Genomic DNA, 20,964 nt, shown 5'->3' on the forward strand with positions numbered 1-20,964 from the left:
AGAAGTCGGTACTTTGCTTCATATAGCGCTCCTCCGCTGCTCTTTTCTTCTCTGCATTGCCAGCGAAAGTTGCTGCTGTAAGTTTGTTTCGGCATTGTATTGGTATGGCTTTTCTCGCGGCTATTTGGGAGCTTGTTGGCCCACTAACAGCAATTCGTATCACTGGTATGACCGTCGAGTTCATATTAGCGAGAAGTCGGTACTTTGCTTCATATAGCGCTCCTCCGCTGCTCTTTTCTTCTCTACATTGCCAGCGAAAGTTGCTGCTGTAAGTTTGTTTCGCCATTGTATAGTGTTGAGGTAAGGACAGCTTGTGGTGGAGCAAGATCGTCTAATTTCAACCCGCCATTAACGTTTTGGTGCTCGTTTAACATAGTCACTTATTCAATGCAAGAGGAACAATGCCAGTTCTGTTGTTCAACACTATCGTACACACCGACACACTCAAAATGGTACCACAGTTCACACCGGACGCACTGTACCCAATTTTCTGTGCCGTCTTTATTTGACCCTTTCCGCAAGCCTTACATACGCACATGCCTTGTGACAGGGCTGAAACGCTTAAAATTTGCGTTCGCTTATTTGACCTAGTGTATGGGTATTTGTATGCTGCGAGTGTCGGAAACCTCCGGCTCGAACTGAAAAGTTTGCCTGATGACCGTAACGTGAATTTTCTAGAACTATGATGGCGAGTACTCGTGCCGCTTCCCTTCTTAGGTTAAGTGAAAAAAACGCCCACGTGTATGAATGCACGTACAAATGCAAAAGACGATGGGTCAATCACGTATAAATTCTGAGAAGTCCTATAATTCCAGTCCTTTTAAGCTTTACAGTGGTTTTCACGTGGTTGCTTTTTCACAGGCTGATAAAACCAGAGGCATACTTTAAGGGGTTATAATTGGTCTAACAAACAAAACTATGTTGAAAGGACTTCAGAGCTCAAAAGGGTATTCGATGAAAAAAAACACAAAAGTACCTAAACGAAGTTTAATTAATGCCAGTGTTGTAAGATACAGCATAAAGGTGAAGAAGGTATACCATTTTTAAAGAATCAAAGATTAAAGGGTTGAGTATATAAGTTTTCATATTTTTTTTTTTTTAATGAAGTGTATTTTATACATCTTGTAATCTTTAAAAAAAACAGTGGTGCTAACCATTTGCTACAGCTTGCAATGTTTGCAGTTGGCGTCAAGAACTTGGGGCTGGATGGAATAGCTTCCTCTTTTTTTCTGTGTATAGCCCCGATTTGGATATTAAACTTAAACTATGCCGTAAATTTTTAAAATAATCAGGTTATAATTATAAGCGCATAAAATAAATAAATACTTGGCGGGATTTACCTCCGAAGAGATTTAGGCCTAACTTCTCTTCCATTTTGCGTAGTGTTCCTTTTAATAGTTCCTACAAAGTGGCGGAACCTACATGTTTTGTGCTGACTCCGAATGGTATCTGCAAAGCATATCCGTTTGCACTGAGAAGCTTTTCATGGAAGAAGTACGGAATGTTTACCAGCAACAACAATGTCTTAATTGACAGTAAGAACAAGCCCAGTTCTATGCAATGAAAAGCTTTATCAAATATTTAAAATATTGGTATAAAGCGATTGCTCTTCAGATGATAGCGTTCAAAATTATTCAAGACTTGTTTATAAAAAATATATAATAATTAAGACGAAAGTTATTTTAAAGAGGGGCGGTGCCACTATTTGTTGTTGTTGTAAAAAAACCAAAAAATTTGGTCAATGTCCGGATGAGCTAAAAAAATGACCCAATAGTGTAAAGAAATATAGCCCAATAGAGTGGGATTGGAAAGAAGAGGTAGGAAAAGGACAAGGAATGAGGGTGGAAGAAGGTTAAAAGGTTTGAGGAACAGAAGACGGAAAGAGAGCAGAGGATGTAAGAGGAAAGAACGTTATATAGAATGGGGAATAAAAAAAAATATTAAAACTGGAGGAGAGGGTAAGGAGGAAAATTAGGTGAAGAAAAAGGAAGAAGAAGTAGGAGAGAGAGAAGGGGCAGAGGCAGGGCATTTTTTAAGTAATACGAACGTGGCCAAATGGCCACGTAGTAGTCCGCCGTGGCCACGTAGTAATCATAATCTGGCCACAACTAAAATGCGTGAACAACACCTAACTGAAATAATGTCAGAAATTTTCTGAACATACATGATTTCCCAAAAATGTCAAAAAATATATAACTTGCTAATTCTAATGAAGTTTTTGGTGCTAATCGAAGAAATTTATCAACGAATGAATGATAGTTAGAGATGGGAAAGGGGTAAATACCCAAAAGGTAAATACACGGTAAATTGGTTATACATGGTAAAAATGGGTAAAGTCCCAAATATTTACCCAAAATAAGGGTAAAAATAATCTTTTGGAAAATATGGGAAACAAACACACACATTCATTCCAAAATGTATCCAATTTGTCCTATATTGGTGGGTAGTTATCATTACGCTATCGGTTGAGTTAGCTTTAATCTGTAATCCAGCGTTTTTTAAAAATATTTAGCCAATAATGCATGCCGTTGCAAATATTTAAGTTTACCCAGTAAACATTTTGGGTCAAAAAAGAGTCGGAAAAATATCTAAATTGGAGCCTTTACAGCCGGTATGTGCTCATTTGGGAGGCCGAAACCAATGTATTTCCTTCTTGCAATGGTCGTCCTATATGAGCCTATTAACGTAAATCATTTGAGCCTAAAAAAGATGCTTATACAATAAAAGAATAGCAAGGGTAAAAATAATGTACAAATGTAATTCATTTTGTATTAAAATGAACAGTGATCGTAACAAAGTTTCAAAATTTGTTCCAAACTCGCTGTGACGAACATAAATAGTTGATAAATGATAATTTTTGCATGCTAGGTTAGGAGCTTTTAGGCCGTTAAATAAAAGGTAAAAATTAAATTTTCTTTTACCCTCCTACGCGTTTCGACGCTTTTCTGATTCCTACATTGCCCACTTATTTTGGACTCGTTTCGGCTTAATTTAAGAAGCGCCGTGAGCCTGTTTGTTTGGGTAGATATGTGTCCCTTATAAATGTTCGCTTACAGTTCTGGAGTTTAATATGGTTCAAAAGCTTCAAAAATGCTATCACCTTAGAGCCTTTTATGACTCCAATTTGATGAAATTTTGAACAAGCGAAAAATATTAAAAAACTATGCAGCTCCGGAATAAAAACTCTGAAATTTTTCTGCGACAATTTATTCTAAATAAATAATTAATTCAACTAATACTTATTTCATTTCTATCTTATCCTCATGTGAGTTCTATCACAACAATTTTCTCCCCTATGTTTTTCGCTTCGGATATATGTCAAAAATTCTTCCTAAAAGCCCTGAAGTAGTTTCATTAAAAGGTTCAAAATTAGCAGTATATGACGCCAATAAGGCTCATATATGATATCGGAAGGAGGCCTGTATAAGATTTATGTTAGAGGCAAAATATAAGCATATAGCATTCGCTTCAGGTTCCTAAATGAGTTCATAACGAGTGCAAACAATCCAAAGTTTGGACTCCTTTCAGACTAATTGTTGACTCCGAGTCTTTGCTGGGTTGTTTGTTTAAAATAAAAACGAAATTTTTTTAATTTCAAATGGCGTATAAATTTAATTGCTGAATTGTAATTCCAAGCAGCCTCGATTCAAACGATTTTTAAATAGCCAAAAAAAGATACAAAAAAGGAATATTCCGGGGATTTTCCCGGTATTTACCCATAAAAATGGTAAATACCCGGTAGAATCCCAACTCTAATGATAGTTCATCAAATACACTGTCAATGAGGATTTATTTGGAAAAGAACATGGGTACTCACGACTTCCGTGACATATATAAATTCTACAAATTCTGCACGTACTCGAGGATTTTTGTCAGCATATAATAAAAAATTTTTGGCCAAGAATGTAATAAGTTGGATATGAAAAATAACTATTCCTGGGATTACTTGTTTTATTGCAAATGTTTTGGTATGAGTGAGTCACAACCACGGTTGCCACAGCATGTTTTTTTTTTGACCAAAAATGGTAATATTCAAAAGCTGACCGGTATGGTCAGTCATGTCGAGGAGATATTTTTCTTTTGGCCACCTAGTGAAAAATCCTTAAAAAATGCCCTGGGCAGAGGTAACGACAGCTCGAACGCGAGAGTTGGAGAGATCGAAGAAAGGCTACGTGCGGAAAATAAGTTAATAACATAATAATAACATCATCTTTGTTGCCACTTTTTACAAAGTGTACAAAACTCACAGCTGATGACTCTATAGCTGATGACTCACTGAAATTGGGCAAGTCTAAGCTTAGCCTTACTATGCTGACAATAGTTGTACACCACATAGTGCGGAAAATGCATGGAAATCGACGAAAAATTCGAAAATTAATTGTAGTCACACAAATATTTGGGCTTAAAAATGTCGAAAAGCTAAAATTCATTTAACATAGCCTAACGTATCTTGTGCTGAGAGCTTCTTTGGTACAGTTCATTTAGTTTCAGTTTTTCGCTCTGAATTTTAAGGCTTCTTCTTTATCAAAGAAATAAGAGTACCGAATTTTTTCACGATACCTCAAATTTTTTGCTAGTTATGGCTCAGGAGAAAGGGGAAGTACTTTATGATGTCTTATACATCCATACTAAGCCACCCATTCTTAGCATGGATGTCTTTTTCAATTATCAACGACGACGAGGATGAAGTTAAAAACTGCAAAGTTATTAAATAAAAAAATAAGTACTTAACACATTTCATATTTTGTTGTATGTAGAAAAAATTCGAATATTTTTCTACAGAATTGAGTTTGAAGCGTCTGGCAGAAAAAACCGCCAACGAGAGGTGTCTGGATGGACTTGCTTTCTATTTCCAAAGTTGTCATTCACAATATATATAACAAGTAAGGAAGGCTAAGTTCGGGTGTAACCGAACATTTCATACTCAGTTGAGAGCTATGGAGACAAAATAAGGGAAAATCGCCATGTAGGAAAATGAACCTAGGTTAACCCTGGAATGTGTTTGTATGACATGTGTATCAAATGGAAGGTATTGAAAAGTATTTAAAGAGGAAGTGGGCCATAGTTTGATAGGTGGACGGCATTTAGGGATACCGCCATAAAGGTGGACCAGGGCTGACTTTAAAATTTTTTTGATACCCATTCAAATGAAAGGTGTCAATGAGTATTTTAAAAGGGAGTGGGCCTTAGTTCTATAGGTGGACGCCTTTTCGAGATATTGCCATAAGGGTGGACCAGGGGTGACTCTGGAATGTGTTTGTACAATATGGGTGTCAAATTAAAGGTATTAATAAGAATTTTAAAAAGGAGTGGTGGTAGTTGTATATGTGAAGGCGTTTTCGAGATATCGAACAAAATGTGGACCAGGGTGACCTAGAACATCATCTGTGGGGTACCGCTAATTTATTTATATATGCAATACCAGGAACAGTATTCCTGCCAAGATTCCAAGGGTTCTTCATTTCACCCTGCAGAAATTTTTCATTTCCTTCTACTTAATATGGTAGGTGTCACACCCATTTTACAAAGCTTTTTTCTAAAGTTATATTTTGCGTCAATAGACCAATACAATTACAATGTTGCATCCCTTTTTTCGTATTTGGTATAGAATGATGGCATTTTTTTATTTTTCGTAATTTTTGATATCGAAAAAGTGGGCGTGGTCATAGTAGGCTTTCCGCCACTTTTTCTACCAATACAAAGTGAGTTCAGATAAGTACGTGAACTGAGTGTAGTAAAAATATATCGATTTTTGCTCAAGTTATCGTGTTAACAGCCGAGCGGAAGGACAGACGGTCGACTGTGTATAAAAACTGGGCGTGGCTTCAACCGATTTCGCAGACATCAGTTATCGTCCTAGAATCTAAATTCCTACCAAATTTCACAAGGATTGGTAAATTTTTGTTCGACTTATAGCATTAAAAGTATCCTAGACAAATGAAATGAAAAAGGGCGGAGCCACGCCCATTTTGAAATTTTCTTTTATTTTTGTATTTTGTTGCTCCATATCATTACTGTTGTTGAATGTTAACATAATTTACTTATATATTGTAAAGGTATTAAATTTTTTGTTAAAATTTTACTTTAAAAAAAATTTTTTTCGTTCTCCGATTTTGCTAATTTTTATTAAGCATACATATAGTAATAGTAGTAACGCTCCTGCCAAATTACAGCTTGCAAAACTTTTAAATTACCTTATTTTAAAAGTGGGCGGTGCCACGCCCACTGTCCAAAATTTTACTAATTTTCTATTCTGCTTCATAAGTTCAACTCACCTACCAAGTTTCATCGCTTTATCCGTCTTTGGTAATGACTTATCGCACTTTTTCGATTTTTCGAAATTTTCGATATCGAAAAAGTGGGCGTGGTTACAGTCCGATATTGTTCACTTTAAATAGCTATCTGAGATGAGTGCCCAGGAAGCTACGTACCAAATTTCATCAAGATACCTCAAAATTTACTCAAGTTATCGTGTTAACGGACGGACGGACATGGCTCAATCAAATTTTTTTTCGATACTGATGATTTTGATATGTGGAAGTCTATATCTATCTCAATTCCTTTATACCTGTACAACCAACCATTATCCAATTAAAGTTAATATACTCCGTGAGCTCTGCTCAACTGAGTATAAAAATCAACACTGAGACCATAAATAAAGTTAGCGATATTTTTATGCACCTTCAGCAGCCGTACTAGAAATTGGCAGACGTTAATACTCATCACATTTTGTTTGTCAGAAAATAAGTAACGTCTGGTGGCTCTAGGATCTCGCTCTATAGCGGTTGATATGTCAAAAAAGGGATTCTTTGGCATATGCACATACCTCCAATGCACGTAATGCCATTTATCACACTTCACACTTTTCACTTTCTTTTAGTGCATAGACACATTATTAACGTGTAATATTTCCGAACGAAACCGAGTCTCTCGTATTTGCTAATTAAATTGCAATTAACGTAATTAAGTTTAGTAAAAATCGCCAACACAGCAAAGACCAGGCATTGTTGTTGTATAGCTATTGCATAAACACATACTATTTATATACAATTATAAACATATGCACACACATACAAAGTACTCAACGCTGGTTAAAGCCTTTACACCTTTCGCTGCCTGCTGCATTGCTGACTTGCGAATTGCACTTTTTATAATCAACGAAGAACTGCATTGCTTTCGTATAAGCCGATCGCACACCACCGATGCGATTTATCCCCTCTATCCGTAGATATGATTATTAGCTCATAGGTAATTGATTGGATTGGTATGCGTTAAGTAGTAGAGTAGTACCCCACAGAAAAGAATCAAATTTACAGCTGGCATTTTGGAATGCATTGGGAAAAATATTTCTTTTTACGCTAACCGCAAGAAAATAAGTTAAACTTTCTGTAAATTTATGTGGAACTTAAAAAGTAGCAGAGAAGAATTTCGCAGCTTATTTAGGAAAGAAACTGAATCTTCTCCTATTTTGAAAGTTTTATCCACAAACTAAGTTCATAGCGTCCTGAAGTACAAAGTGCCAATGAACATCGGCCGACTTGACCCATATCGGGAATCCTTAAAAATTGAACAGCGCCAACAATTTTTAGATCCAATCCGTATCGCCTGTCAGAAAATTTCCAGCTATCCCTAGGTACGAGGAAAAAGGCCACGAGGAATTTCGCGCTATTTCCTATGAAAGGATATAACCCCCAGGACCGTATAATGTATGGAAGTATTGCCGAAAAAACGAGAATATGACTGAAGATTTTAGCAGAGCAAAATATTGATTCAACTTGTGAAAAGTGAAAATGTTTTAAGACAGTGACAGAGATTCACGCTGCCGGTGGATGTCATCGTCGCCGCCGAGTTTTGTCGCTTTTAGCGTGTATCACATCATTTCTACAGTTACTTCCAATACGGCTGCCAAACCTATGGCTTTTGCTTGTAGACTCGGTCTTAATGTGGCTTCTTCGGTTTCCGGGTCTCGGAAGATAGTCCTTAGCTTCAACTGGCCAGTCCATGAGCTCCTCACATAGACTGAATGGGTCCGTTGTGTTAACCCAAAAACATTGATAGTTTACGTAAATTTTTTTAATAGCAGCACTCAACTACATCAGTAACAAGCGGCAGTTCTCAAATTGAGAAATTTGATCGGACTGCAATTGGGTTTAAATACCTTTTTGAAAGGAGTGTGTACGTATGAAAAGGGTTTGAAAAATCGTTTGTGGATTGGGCAGGGTACACATATTGATGCATGTTCTTTACCAATTCTTCACCTCCGTATTTGAACAGTTCGGCTGGTATTCCGTCATTAGCTGACGCCTTGTGACATATGAGTCCTGATATTGCCATTAATATATTTTCCATCATCGACGATTGGGGTATCGGGTTTGTGTTCTCCCTCGCTAGCTTACAATGAGAACTGTTGCCTCCACAGTGAGAAATCTACATCAGAGAAATTTTCTCGCAAATCATAGATGTTCCTTTTTAGGTAGGGTCAGGTAAAATATCTTATTTTTCCGGTAAAACGGTTAATGTTTTCCGAGCAACTTACTACTCTTCGTTTATTAAAATTTAACAATTTTAAATTCAAATTTATTTCCTACAGGGCTCACATACACACATACAAATAATCACAAAATGAAAATGTATGCGAATATTACACACGTACATACATAAATAAAAGCTTGAATTCTAAAAATTACATAATATTTCTTTTTTGCGTTCAGTCGAATTTGTTTTGTTTGTGTTTCGTTGTAGTAGTAAGCTTGCCTTTGGTAGCACCGATTGGCGCTTCTTCGCTTGAACTGCGTCGCACTGCACTTGAACTGTTGCACTTGACGAAGGCTGAACGCGATTTTAAGCTTTTGGCTTTTTTCAAATTTACACAGCGCCCCTAATTCGTAGAAACAAATACTTGCAGCGCTACTTTTAGCACAAGAGATTGCATTTGGAAAACGCAGCAAATCGATTTTGGGTTTTTTGTGAATTTCGATGCATTTTTATTTTCTAATTACACTTTTTTAAGCTCCTCAAACCATCATTTTTTTTTTAATATTTTTTTTTTTTTTTTTAATCCTACTTAATAAATGCCCACGCAAGAAATATCAAGTCGCACAATGTTCTGTATTTCCTTTTATATTTTATTTATTTAAAACTTGTTTTTGTAATTTTTTTGCATTAATAAAAATTTTAAATCAATAAAGGCTGCTTTTACTTCGAAACGCTGGGACCGGTGCCGCATAACGTAAATCTGTATGTTTGTATTTAATAATATACACTCATTAATACATATGTACATAGAATATTTACACATTTATCTACATATTTAGCTAATACCGCCGACGTTAACGTGCATACAAACATATAAACAAGTATGCGATTGTTAACGCCCTGTCAGACGAAATGTTCTACAATATGACCCGCGTTGCAGTTTGTCATTGCCGTCTGCGTTCACGTCGTCTTCGCGCGCGTTTCACTAAACAAACTAAAGCCGCAAAATTTCTAAGCTTGTGCGCTTTTTACTAGCCGCCGTTTCCCGTTTGGCCATAAAAAAAATTCTCACTTCCACATTCGCACATTCTCAGGCGGTACAATTAAGCTCTCATTGCATTTAAAGAAAAATTCTCAAACTACATATTTTTTTTGCTGGGGTAGTTGGTTCAGTGAACGACTGCATTGCGACTGGGGGTTGGGCAGAGTGCGCTATATATATATATATGTTTTTTTAAATAGTGAGTGAGATCGATGATGGCCGGCTTAGAAAGCTTCAAAAAAAATCTAACTAGATTTAGTTTATACTACAGTCTGTTTACTAAAAGTGTGATCGGCCGAATTCAAATTTAGAGCTTCGTTATAAAAAAATATTAAAGGCTTTTAAATAGACTTTCCATTTTGACAGCATGCATTCCAATATTTATTGATCTTAAACAAACTCAGCGTCCACCGTGGTGTGATGGTAGCATGCTCCGCCTATCACACCGAAGATACTAGGTTCACGCCCCGGGCAAAGGAACATCAAAATTGTAGAAACAAGGTTTTTCAATTAGAAGAAAATTTTTCTAAGCGGGGTCGCTCCTCGGCAGTGTTTGGCAAGCACTCCGAGTGTATTTCTGCCATGAAACGCTCTCAGTGAAAACTCATCTGCCTTGCAGATGCCGTTCGGAGTCGGCATAAAACATGTAGGTCCCGTCCGGCCAATTTGTAGGGAAAATCAAGAGGAGCACGACGCAAATTGGAAGAGAAGCTCGGCCTTAGATCTCTTCGGAGGTTATCGCGCCTTACATTTATTTTTATTTTTTTTTTTTATATACATCAATTCGGTATTTTTTCGATAACTTTTTGAAAAATCGATAACTTTCTGAAGAAATATCGATAATTTTTGATAACAAATTGATTAGTTTTTAATAAAGTTTCGATACCTTTTTGACAAATAATCAATAACTTTCGATAACAAATCGAAAGCTTTTCGATAACTCTTTGAAAACATATCTATAACTTTAGATAACGAATCCATAACTCTTTGATAGAAAAAGGATACAAAACGTTAACACTCCGATAAAAAATCGATAACCTTTCATATGTTTTTAATAACATGTCGATTTCGATTAATAATCGATGCTGTTTTAATAATAATTAGACAAAATTATGATAACACACCGGCACGTCGTCGATAAGAGATAGATAACCCCACCCCTATTATAGCCAATACTCAACAAAAATTATGACAAAACAAGTAACGGTGCCTAAGTTCGGGTGTAACCGAACATTATATACTCAGCGTGAGTTTCAATTGCACACTTCATTTCAGATAAATTACTTTTCTACGTAACACGAGGCACCGCCCGTTTAAAAAAAAATGTCTCCCATTTCCTCTTACAATGAAACTTGATAAGTGAAATATGATTGATTCAAAACTATTCTTTGCTAAGTTTTAGCTTATTATTCTAGTATACGACCCTTTTAAACTTGTTTTATATCTAAGTTGCCGTGGTCTTTAACCGATCCCGTCCATTTTTACTAGAAATATTTTCTGCTATAGGCAAAATTTGTGTACCCAATTTTATTACGATCCGTCAATTTTCTTCGAGTTATGGCTCCCGAAGCATAGGAAATTGTTTAGTCATTAAACGGGCGATGCCACGCCCGTGTTTTAAAATTTGAAGTTTTTCCTATTTATTTTTATAAATCCACTTCGGAAATGAAATACCATTCTTATAAAGCTCTTTTTTGCAAAGATATAGCTTATTTTATTCGTCCATGACCCTTTTAAAAATCTTTTATATAAAGGTGGGTGTGGTCCTTAACCGATTTCGTTAATTTTTCTTCAAAGCATTCCTTATAGTGAAGGCACCGTCTCTGCCGAATTTCGTTACGATGGGTTTAACGGTTTTTGATTTATGATTAATAATATTTGTAAAATTTATTTTATCACAAGTGGGCGGTGCCACGCCCATTTTAAAATATTTTTTCAAATTTTTATCAAGAGTCTCAATCAGTCCACGTGTCAAATTTCAACACTCTAGGTGTATTATTTACTAAATAATCAGGTTTTTTGTGTTTTCCAAAATGTTATCATCCAATTTCGCTCATTTTCAATACCAATCTATTCTGGGTCCAGATAAACCCGTGTATCGTGTTAAAGGACAGACGGACGCACGGATGGGCGGACGGAAGGACATGGCTTAATCAAATTTTTTTCGACACTGATGATTATGATATATGGAAGTCTATATCTATCTCGATTCCTTAATACCTGTACAATCAACCGTTATCCAATCAAAGCGAATATACTATGTATGCAAAGCACGCTGAGTGTAAAAATTACCCTGTATATGCGAGCGAAATCGGTTGAGAACCACGCCTAGCCAGCCTTCCGCTTGTTCTTCCATCTGTCCGCTAACACGATAACTTGAGCAAAAATTTCGATATTTTCACCAACTTCAGTCAGGCTTAAACGAAATCAATAATTTTTTGATATCGAAAATTTATAAATATAAACAAGTAAGGAAGGTTAAGTTCGGGTGTAACCGAACATTACATACTCAGCTGAGAGCTTTGGAGACAAAATAAAGGTAAGAGACCATTTCGCAAAATGAACGTAGGGCAACCCTGGAATGTGTTTGTATGACATGGGTTTCAAATGGAAGGTATTAAAGAGTATTTTAAAACGGAGTGGACCATAGTTCTATAGGTGGACGCCATTTCGGGATATAGCCATAAATGTGGACCAGGGGTGACTCTAAAATGTGTTTGCACGATATGGGTATCAAATTAAAGGTATTAATGAGGGTTTTAAAAGGAAGTGACCCTTAGTTGTATATGGGAAGGCGTTTTCGAGATATCGACCAAAATGTGGACCAGGGTGACCAAGAACATCATCTGTCGGGTACCGCTAAATTATTTAAATATGTAGTACCACGAACAGTATTCCTGCCAAGATTCCAAGGGCTTTTGTTTTCGCCCTGCAGAACTTTTTCATTTTCTTCAACTTAATATGGTAGGTGTCACACCCATTTTACAAAGCAAGTTTTTCCTAAAGTTATATTTTGCGTCAAAAACCCAATCCAATCACAATGTTTTATTACTTTTTTCGTATTTGGTATATAACTATGACATTTTTTTTAATTTTTCGTAATTTTCGATATCGAAAAAGTTGGCGTGGTCATAGCCGGATTTCGGTTATTTTTTATACCAAGATAAAGCAAGTACGTGAACTATGTTTAGTAAAGATATATCGATTTTTGATCAAGTTATCGTGTTAACGGCCGAGCGGAAGGACAGACGGTCGACTGTGTTTAAAAACTGGGCGTGGCTTAAACCGATTTCGCCAATTTTCACGGAAAACAGTTATCGTCATAGAATCTATGCCCCTACCAAATTTCACAAGGATTGGTAAATTTTTGTTCGACTTATGGCATTAAAAGTATCCTAGACAAACTAAATGAAAAAGGGCGGAGCCACGCCCATTTTGAAATTTTATTTTATTTTTGTATTTTGTTGCAACATATCATTACGTGAGTTGAATGTTAACATAATTTACTTATATACTGTAAAGATATTAAATTTTTTTTGTTAAAGTTTGACTTAAAAAAAACTTTTTTTTTAAAGGGGGCGTGTTCGTCATCCGATTTTACTAATTTTTATTTAGCACACATACAGTAATAGGAGTAACGTGCCTGCCAAGTTTCATCATGATATCTTCAACGACTGCCAAATTACAGCTTGCACAACTTTTAAATTACCTCCTTTAAAATGTGGGCGGTGACCAAAATTTTTATGATAAAATAATTTGTGAAAATCAAAAATTTAAAAAATATTCATTTATAAATTTAACTGGAATTTGACAATTATTAATTTGAATTTTCATATACTATATTTTGTTATATAAAGTTTTCATATTTTAATTTTTTAAATATGAAAATTAAACAACAAATACTGTTAAAGTGATGAAACTTGGCGAGTGGATTAAGTATATAGCGCAAATTGGAAATTGATTTATTTTTTTTATAGAGAAAATCTCAAAGTTCTTGGATATATAGATCTGACAAAGAATCATTAACGACCATGCCAACTTTTTAAAAAAAAGTTGTTTAAAAATTTAACCATCACGAAATTAGCAGTTATTTATGGTATATCACTACAATACCGTTAGATATATGCTAGTAGGATATGCTAAAGTATACAAATTAGCTTACTCTTAAATAAAGCGTTAAGTTGAAATGAGATTTAATAAATACCTTGTTTCTATAATAGTGAATGTTTTACAGTTTATAACGGAAGAAAATATTAATATGCTTTCAATTTATGTTCGCGACAATTCTTTCCAAATCAATCCTTAATAAATAATGATCGGTTTCGCCCGAACTTAGAATTCCTTACTTGTTCATATTGTTATTTAGCTGTTCGTACTTGAGCAGGTGTAAGGCGCTCAATGTATGGTGCAATCAACAATAAACAAGACAAAGCATTCGTTAGCCGAATGAACGAAGGGCAGTTGATTTACGACTCACACATTCACACTTCAGCGTAGTGAAAAAATACAATATTTCTTAAATATATCAGAAATGGATGGTCCTACTTTTAAAAGTAGCTTTCTTGCATGTTCCAGCCCAAAACGTTTAGTGTTGTCCGAGATTACCTTTTTCAAAATTTAAATTTTGATTTATAATATACTAGCTTTACCCGGCGTACGTTGTAACGATCGAGATCGAATGAATGTTGAGTTATATTTTCTGTTTTTTTGTTGATAATTTAATTTATTGTTCTGTAAATTGAATTAAATTTTGTACGCATATTTGGTGACATTTTCGTGTAAAATATTTTATTATTGCATCTTATTGTAATGCAAGTGGGTACACAATATTTTTGGTTTCTTTCGTTCGGTGCAAAGATAAAAAAATTCTTTGGGGTTCCAACTCTAGAGCTAGCAACATATAGCGGGCCATGAGAAAATCATGGACTCTCTAAATTTAATCCTGCAACAGTAAGCGATTGTCTTTGTGCTTTGTTGATTGTAATTGCAAAAGCAAGGCGTATAGGAAACTGTAAGCGCTTAAAATTGAGTGGCAAATCTGTAGGAATCATTGTGATTCGTGGTATGAGCACATCTTCATCTTTGCTTTTACCGCTGATGATTGTTGCTTCGATTACATTCGGCATTAATTTCTAAACGCAAAGTCTGGTTCCATTGCACAGTCTTAGTGTGTTTAAATTCCGAAGAAGCATGATTGGTGAGCTAATTTTCAAAGTTGATATATGCGCAGGCATTCCTCTTGGTTCTAAGGAGTTTAGAAATTCATTTGGATAATTCACAATTTTATCTTCATCTGTAACTTTGTCGATCGATTTATATTTCGTTACTTCACCAGGAAATTGGTTTTGAATGCGATCATTGAGGAGTTTAGAAATTCATTTGGATAATTCACAATTTTATCTTCATCTGTAACTTTGTCGATCGATTTATATTTCGTTACTTCACCAGGAAATTGGTTTTGAATGCGATCATTGAGGAGTTTAGAAATTCATTTGGATAATTCACAATTTTATCTTCATCTGTAACTTTGTCGATCGATTTATATTTCGTCACTTCACCAGGAAATTGGTTTTGAATGCGATCATTGATTTTGTTAACATGATCATTTTTGGGAGCTAAGATAGTTCGTTCGCATAGCCAAAAACAAAAACATTTAAATTTAAAATTCTTAATTATGAAATATGAAAAACCTTCGTCTTGAACGAAGGAACCTAGGGCCAAAATTTGGTGATGATTGAAGTATGGCAAACATTTTTTTATAGGGAACACACGCACAGAATTTGATTTTTATAGAAGATGTAGATAGACTGAAGCTAAACAATTTTTTTAACGGCGGCAGATTACTAAACGTCCAAAAGACATAACAGCCAAACTCAAGAATGCAGTCAAACTTTAGGTTTTCAAATAACTTAAGTTTGTACGGCAGCCATAGTTTTTCCCCATTCCACATTTTACTGGAGGTGTTAGGACTTAACGTCACATAGCTCCTTACCAATTTTCATTATCCTACCATTACGACATCCAGATATATGCAGTATAATATATTCCATTTGCATGGGAGTTGTCACGCCCCCTTTTCCCAATTCCATATTTTCTTGGTGGTGTTAGGGATTGACCTCATATAACTCCTTACTGCATTTCAATGTTCTGGCATGTATACCTTCAAAGTTATGCAGTACCAAAGATTTCATTTGTATGGGAGGTGCCACGCCCCTTTCATATATCGAAATTATTTTTAGCGTAAAACCTTCCCGTTGATCGAAGGAACCCATAACCAAAATTTGGTGATGATTGAAGTGTGGGAAATACGTTTTCATAGCGAACACACGCACACACACACACATACACTGAAATTGATTTTTATATATATAGATGAAGATATAGATAGATAGGAATTTTCCATAGCTTGATGTATGTATATAGATAGGAGTTTTTTACAGCTTGATGTATTCTAAATTCCTGATATGCGATAAGCTTATATTGTTTTAAATGCCATTTTTCTCACAATGTCGTTCTCGATTTTAGTAAACTTACTGTAAAAGGTATGCATCGCCGTGGTATAGTGGAACTATAAATCTTTTGTAGTTTTAAATAGCAAAATCTATTGAACTCACTCAATATTTGAATGAGCGGATACTTTGTGGGAGTCAATTACATCTTCAAATAAAGTGTATTTACGGGTTTTATACATATTTGTAAAATACTTTTACGCATGCGTTATATACTATATTGTTGTACTGATCCGATAGGTAGATCCCACAAGCTGCCGGACCACTAGGGGTAACTTTCAGACTTAAATAATACCCGCTACAAATGCAGCAGATATCGTGAAACCAGCTCTGCAACGAGTTTAAATAAGAAGAAACTTACTCTAAGCCAGGTCTCCTGTGAAATAGCCATAGATGCTAATGAATGAGAGGATGAGCTGGCAAAGGAGGCCAGGTCCTGACTTCCAAATAAGGTAGAGTGAGATAAAGGGATATAAGATTTACGTTTGACGACCTAGCAGAAAAGGCATGGAACCAGGCGAAGGGCTGCAGATTGTCGAAGTAAGTGTGATTGATTCAACGAAACTTTTAGTATTTGCTAATTAATTTAGTATTTATTTTAATTATGTAAATAAATAAATGTAAGGCGCGATAACCTCCGAAGACATCTAAGGCCGAGCTCTTCCAATTTGCGTCGTGCTCCTCTTAATTTTCCCTACAAATTGGCCGGACGGGACCTACATGTTTTATGCCGACTCCGAGCGTCATCTGCAAGGCAGATGAGTTTTCACTGAGAGCGTTTCATGGCAGAAATACACTCGGAGCGCTTGCCAAACACTGCCGAGGGGCCACCCCGCTTAGAAAAATTTTCTTCTAATTGAATAACCTTATTTCTAAAATTTTGATGTTGCGTTGCCCGGGGTGTGAATACAGGGCATACGGTGTGGTAGGCGGAGCACGCTACCATCACACCATTTTAATTATTATTTAATAATTAAAAAAATCAATTATTTAAATTAAATTATTTTTGAAATCGCAAATCGATGTTAACAGCCGGAATCTTATAAATGATTGATGCGAAAAACGATGTAAGTGCCAATAAAAAATTTCCAGAAAAATTGTATGCTACAAACATAGAGTGGTAGTTGGTTTCTTCTTCTTCTTGTATCAGTGCTTTGTCTCATCCAATAGGTGTGTTCACTCACAATTCTTGCGGTTCTTTCGGTTGCAATGCAGATACATGGATGTTAGAGGCATTAGTTCCATATTGCAATTGAAAATTTTATGTTGTCATGTGGAGACACATTTCTGTACATACAGTGCGTTTTTCGGGGTTGATTGTGGGGAAGTAAGAATTTAACTTATTGTATTATCCAAATCGAAGTTGTGCTAAAATTACGCGTATGTCCCGGCACTTGTCGGCACTTTGTACGTGAGGCTAAGTGGCTTGTTATGCATTTTTGGGTAAAACAGCTTAATTCTTGTGTGCAGGAATTCCTCATATTGCTTGCGGAGATGATTTGCTATATTCCTGGGAGGCTGGGTCTCATCAATCAGTTGTCTGTTGAGACTTCCAGGTTTCTAAGCACCCAGCAGAAATTATTTGTTCAGTATTTCGTTATTTCCTTTATTATGTGTATTCCCACCCCACTTTGTAGATTGTATTCTGGCGACATCAGAAAACATTCCGTTGTTGTTCTGACTGTGGTATTTCGACTGGTGTGCAGATTCGATCTTAATATTATTTAAGCTAGGTGGCCATATCGGAGACGCGTAGCACAAAATCGGTTGACCAATTACTTCACAGGTAACTTTGACCGTTTCCTTGTCTTTCTCCAAAGTGTTTCTTCTTCTTCTTCGCCGCCATTGCCATTATTTGACATAAACTTTGTTTCAGATATTTCTTTAAAAAAAGCTGTGAAATATGTATTGTGTGAAAAGTTAGTTTGTAAGACCGAACCTAATACCAATAACACTGAGCAACTACCAAACCTTATACCAGTCTAAGAATATACAACTAGACTTGAAATTTATCTGCACCGATCGTTTCGATAATAAGCCGATAAAACTTCAATAATAAACCGATACATCGTCGATAAAAAATCGATAACCTCGTCGATAACACACAGATAAAAACTGATAAAAAATGAATATAAAACCAATAATACGTCGAAAAGAGATAGATAACATTCCCACAGCTCCGCGATAACAGGCCGACGCCTCGTCAATATTTCTCATATTCATATTTTCTCTTCTAGCCCATTCCTTCCATTTTTTGTGCCCGTTCTTTCCTTTACTATCCTCCACCGTTTATACGCATTACGTCTACAATTGCCGTACACCTACACCCCATACCGTCATACATACATCATCGCCGGTGTCATCAAGGTTTCAATTTTCAATGTTCGACGTCAAGAGATCACTCCAACTCTATTATTAGTGGGCCAAACTATAGCCACCCTCGCGCACAACATTCAATGCTCCTGAGTGTGTTTTGCGATCAACTCATTTACTCATGCAAATTGAATTCAATTCAATGTGACTCGATGACGTTCATACCATGCAAAGGTAAGCAATACCAGACTCAGTTGCGAAATGAGTCGGCTAGCTTAAAGTATACACATCTACAGATATTACATTCAACTGCATTACGACGATTACTTAATATAATACATATATGGAAAAAACACACACTTACACATACTTGCTCTCAAGTATTTGCGAATGTGGCTTTGTGATTTGTATATTTCAGAGCTTTAATGCATTTTGCGGCGAATACACTCACACACAGTCGCACATATTTTTAATTAAATTTGTTTGTGGGTATGTGTAAAATTTATATATATATATGTTTATTTAATATTTATTTAAATAATGCAATATTTACTTTATGCTCCCACTGATTGCTTCTTATCTAAAGCTTTGCGCTATCTGATAGTAAAGAAGCGTCACTCCCAGTTCCCCTTACCCCCATTATAAGATGTTCATTTGTATGTATGTATGTATTAAGAATTTGTATTTTTTCACTTATTTGAGTAGTTTTCAGTGCATCACATATTATTCTAGTAATACCAATGGTTGGTTCCGGGTGCATTCTCCACACAAATCGTTGATTGCTTGCATTTTATGTTGGCGCAAGCTTTTTGGCGGTCGTGCGATCCGGGTTTCAAATGCGAATTCTATTTCTGTGTGTTATTGCACTTCATAACCGCAAATCGGTTTGTTTACAAAAAGCGTTAATTTCAGTTTAGTTTCAGTTAAGTGCATTGTATGCATGCGCTCACTTATAAATTAGTTTTCTTGCCCCTTATTATGACAAGTTATTCGTTTTGCTTTGCTATTTATTTATATTGTTTATTCGCAAATTTTCTTTGATTTGTTTTTTTTTTTTTTTTTAGCAAATAAAATTGGCTTGGCGTAGAAAATTTCTTTATAATACACTGCTGGACAAATTAATGTTGCTTATAACTTTAAGATAATCAAGGAAATTATATCAAATTTCAAAGCTTAACTGCATAAAAGGACGTTATCTAAATAACGTGACGGCTTTGGTCAATTTGAACCATAGAGTTAAAAAAAAATATATATATAAGGCGCGATAACCTCCGAAGAGATCTAAGGCCGAGCTTCTCTTCCAATTTGCGTGCTCCTCTTGATTTTGGCCGGACGGGGCCTACATCTTTTATGCCGACTCCGAACGGCATGTGCAAGACAGATGAGTTTTCACTGAGAGCTTTTCATGGCAGAAATACACCCGGAGCGCTTGCCAAACACTGCCGAGGGCGACCCCGCTTAGAAAAATTTTCTTCCAATTGAGAGACCTTATTTCTAAAATTTTGATGTTGCTTTCCCTGGGTGTGAACCCAGAGCATACGGTGTGGTAGGCGGAGCACGCTACCATCACACCACGGTGGCCGCCACCGTAAAGAGTTACTTTTGCTTCAATTTGGCCCTCTGATCACGTTTTTCTGTCTTGGTCCTATTTATGAGACTGTTTGCGTTTATGGCAAACAAATTTTATTAACGTGGTCACCATTGGCTTATGCCTAAGATCCTCAACCGGTAGAATCGGGCAACATGGCGTATGAGTAATTATGTTGTTCCTTCATGCTAAAACAGTGGAGCGTTTTTGTTTAATGTGCACAGGTTTATAAAAATTTTCAACTATGATGAGCTATTAACTAGAACCTACGATATCTTCTCGAGCACAAGGAGAAATCGGAAACGTGGCTTCCAGCGAGATCAAATTGAATGTTAGGAAGCTAGAAAGCATTGCGAGTATTTCGAGATCCGAGTAGCTGATACTCGCAAGAAATTTCTTCTCGAACATATTCTATAAATCGTAAACTCTACAAAAAGTACCTTTAAATACGTCTCAAGGATTTTTAATAGCTTGTTCTTATATATTTAGATTTTCAGTCAAGATGATGGATCTTTTTCTCAATAGATTTTGTATTTCATCCCCAATCTCTCAGGAATTAACTGGAAAGCCAAATAATTTTAGAGAGTTTCAAATCTTACGCTGTAATGTAGAGAGGTACCCAAGGTACCTGGCTCGAGCCATGAGAACAGTAATATCAAAATGATCATTAATTGGTGATTAAATCCCCAGGCGCCTGAAACCAAATTTGAGATCTAAGAATATCAAGCCTTCCTCCACCTCACTCTACTAACTCGGAAAACCTTTTTCTTATGCGGCAGAACTGCGTGAGTGTTAGAAGATTAAGGTACTGATAGGAAAAAAAAATAAATATTCGTTAGCTTAATGTGAAAATGTGCTAAGTCACTATTTTGGAAAAATTGTATTTTAATGCAGTGTTAAAACTGAATTCAAAATACATCGATCGTACAAAAAAAAATTTTAATTTTTCATTTTTACGTGCTGTGGGCAATGATGTGTAAGTGTGCTAAGTCGTCAGCTGTTAAAAAATGTGCTAAGTCAACCTATCATTAAATCTG

General features: G+C 35.9%; 1 protein-coding gene across 2 annotated transcripts in view; it reads right to left on the reverse strand.

Annotated features, from left to right (window-relative positions):
• The window catches only part of Clk (circadian locomoter output cycles kaput protein Clock), an 81,546-nt gene extending 71,925 nt beyond the window's left edge, over nucleotides 1-9,621 (reverse strand). For both annotated transcript variants that reach the window (XM_067790245.1, XM_067790244.1), the window contains exon 1: nucleotides 8,688-9,621. The gene's annotated coding sequence lies outside the window, so the exon portion shown is untranslated. The remainder of the gene's footprint in view (nucleotides 1-8,687) is intronic.
• Between the last annotated feature and the right edge of the window lie 11,343 nt (nucleotides 9,622-20,964).

The sequence above is a fragment of the Eurosta solidaginis genome, chromosome 5 (assembly GCF_040869045.1).
Source record: "Eurosta solidaginis isolate ZX-2024a chromosome 5, ASM4086904v1, whole genome shotgun sequence".
Classification (NCBI taxonomy): Eukaryota; Metazoa; Arthropoda; class Insecta; order Diptera; family Tephritidae; genus Eurosta; species Eurosta solidaginis.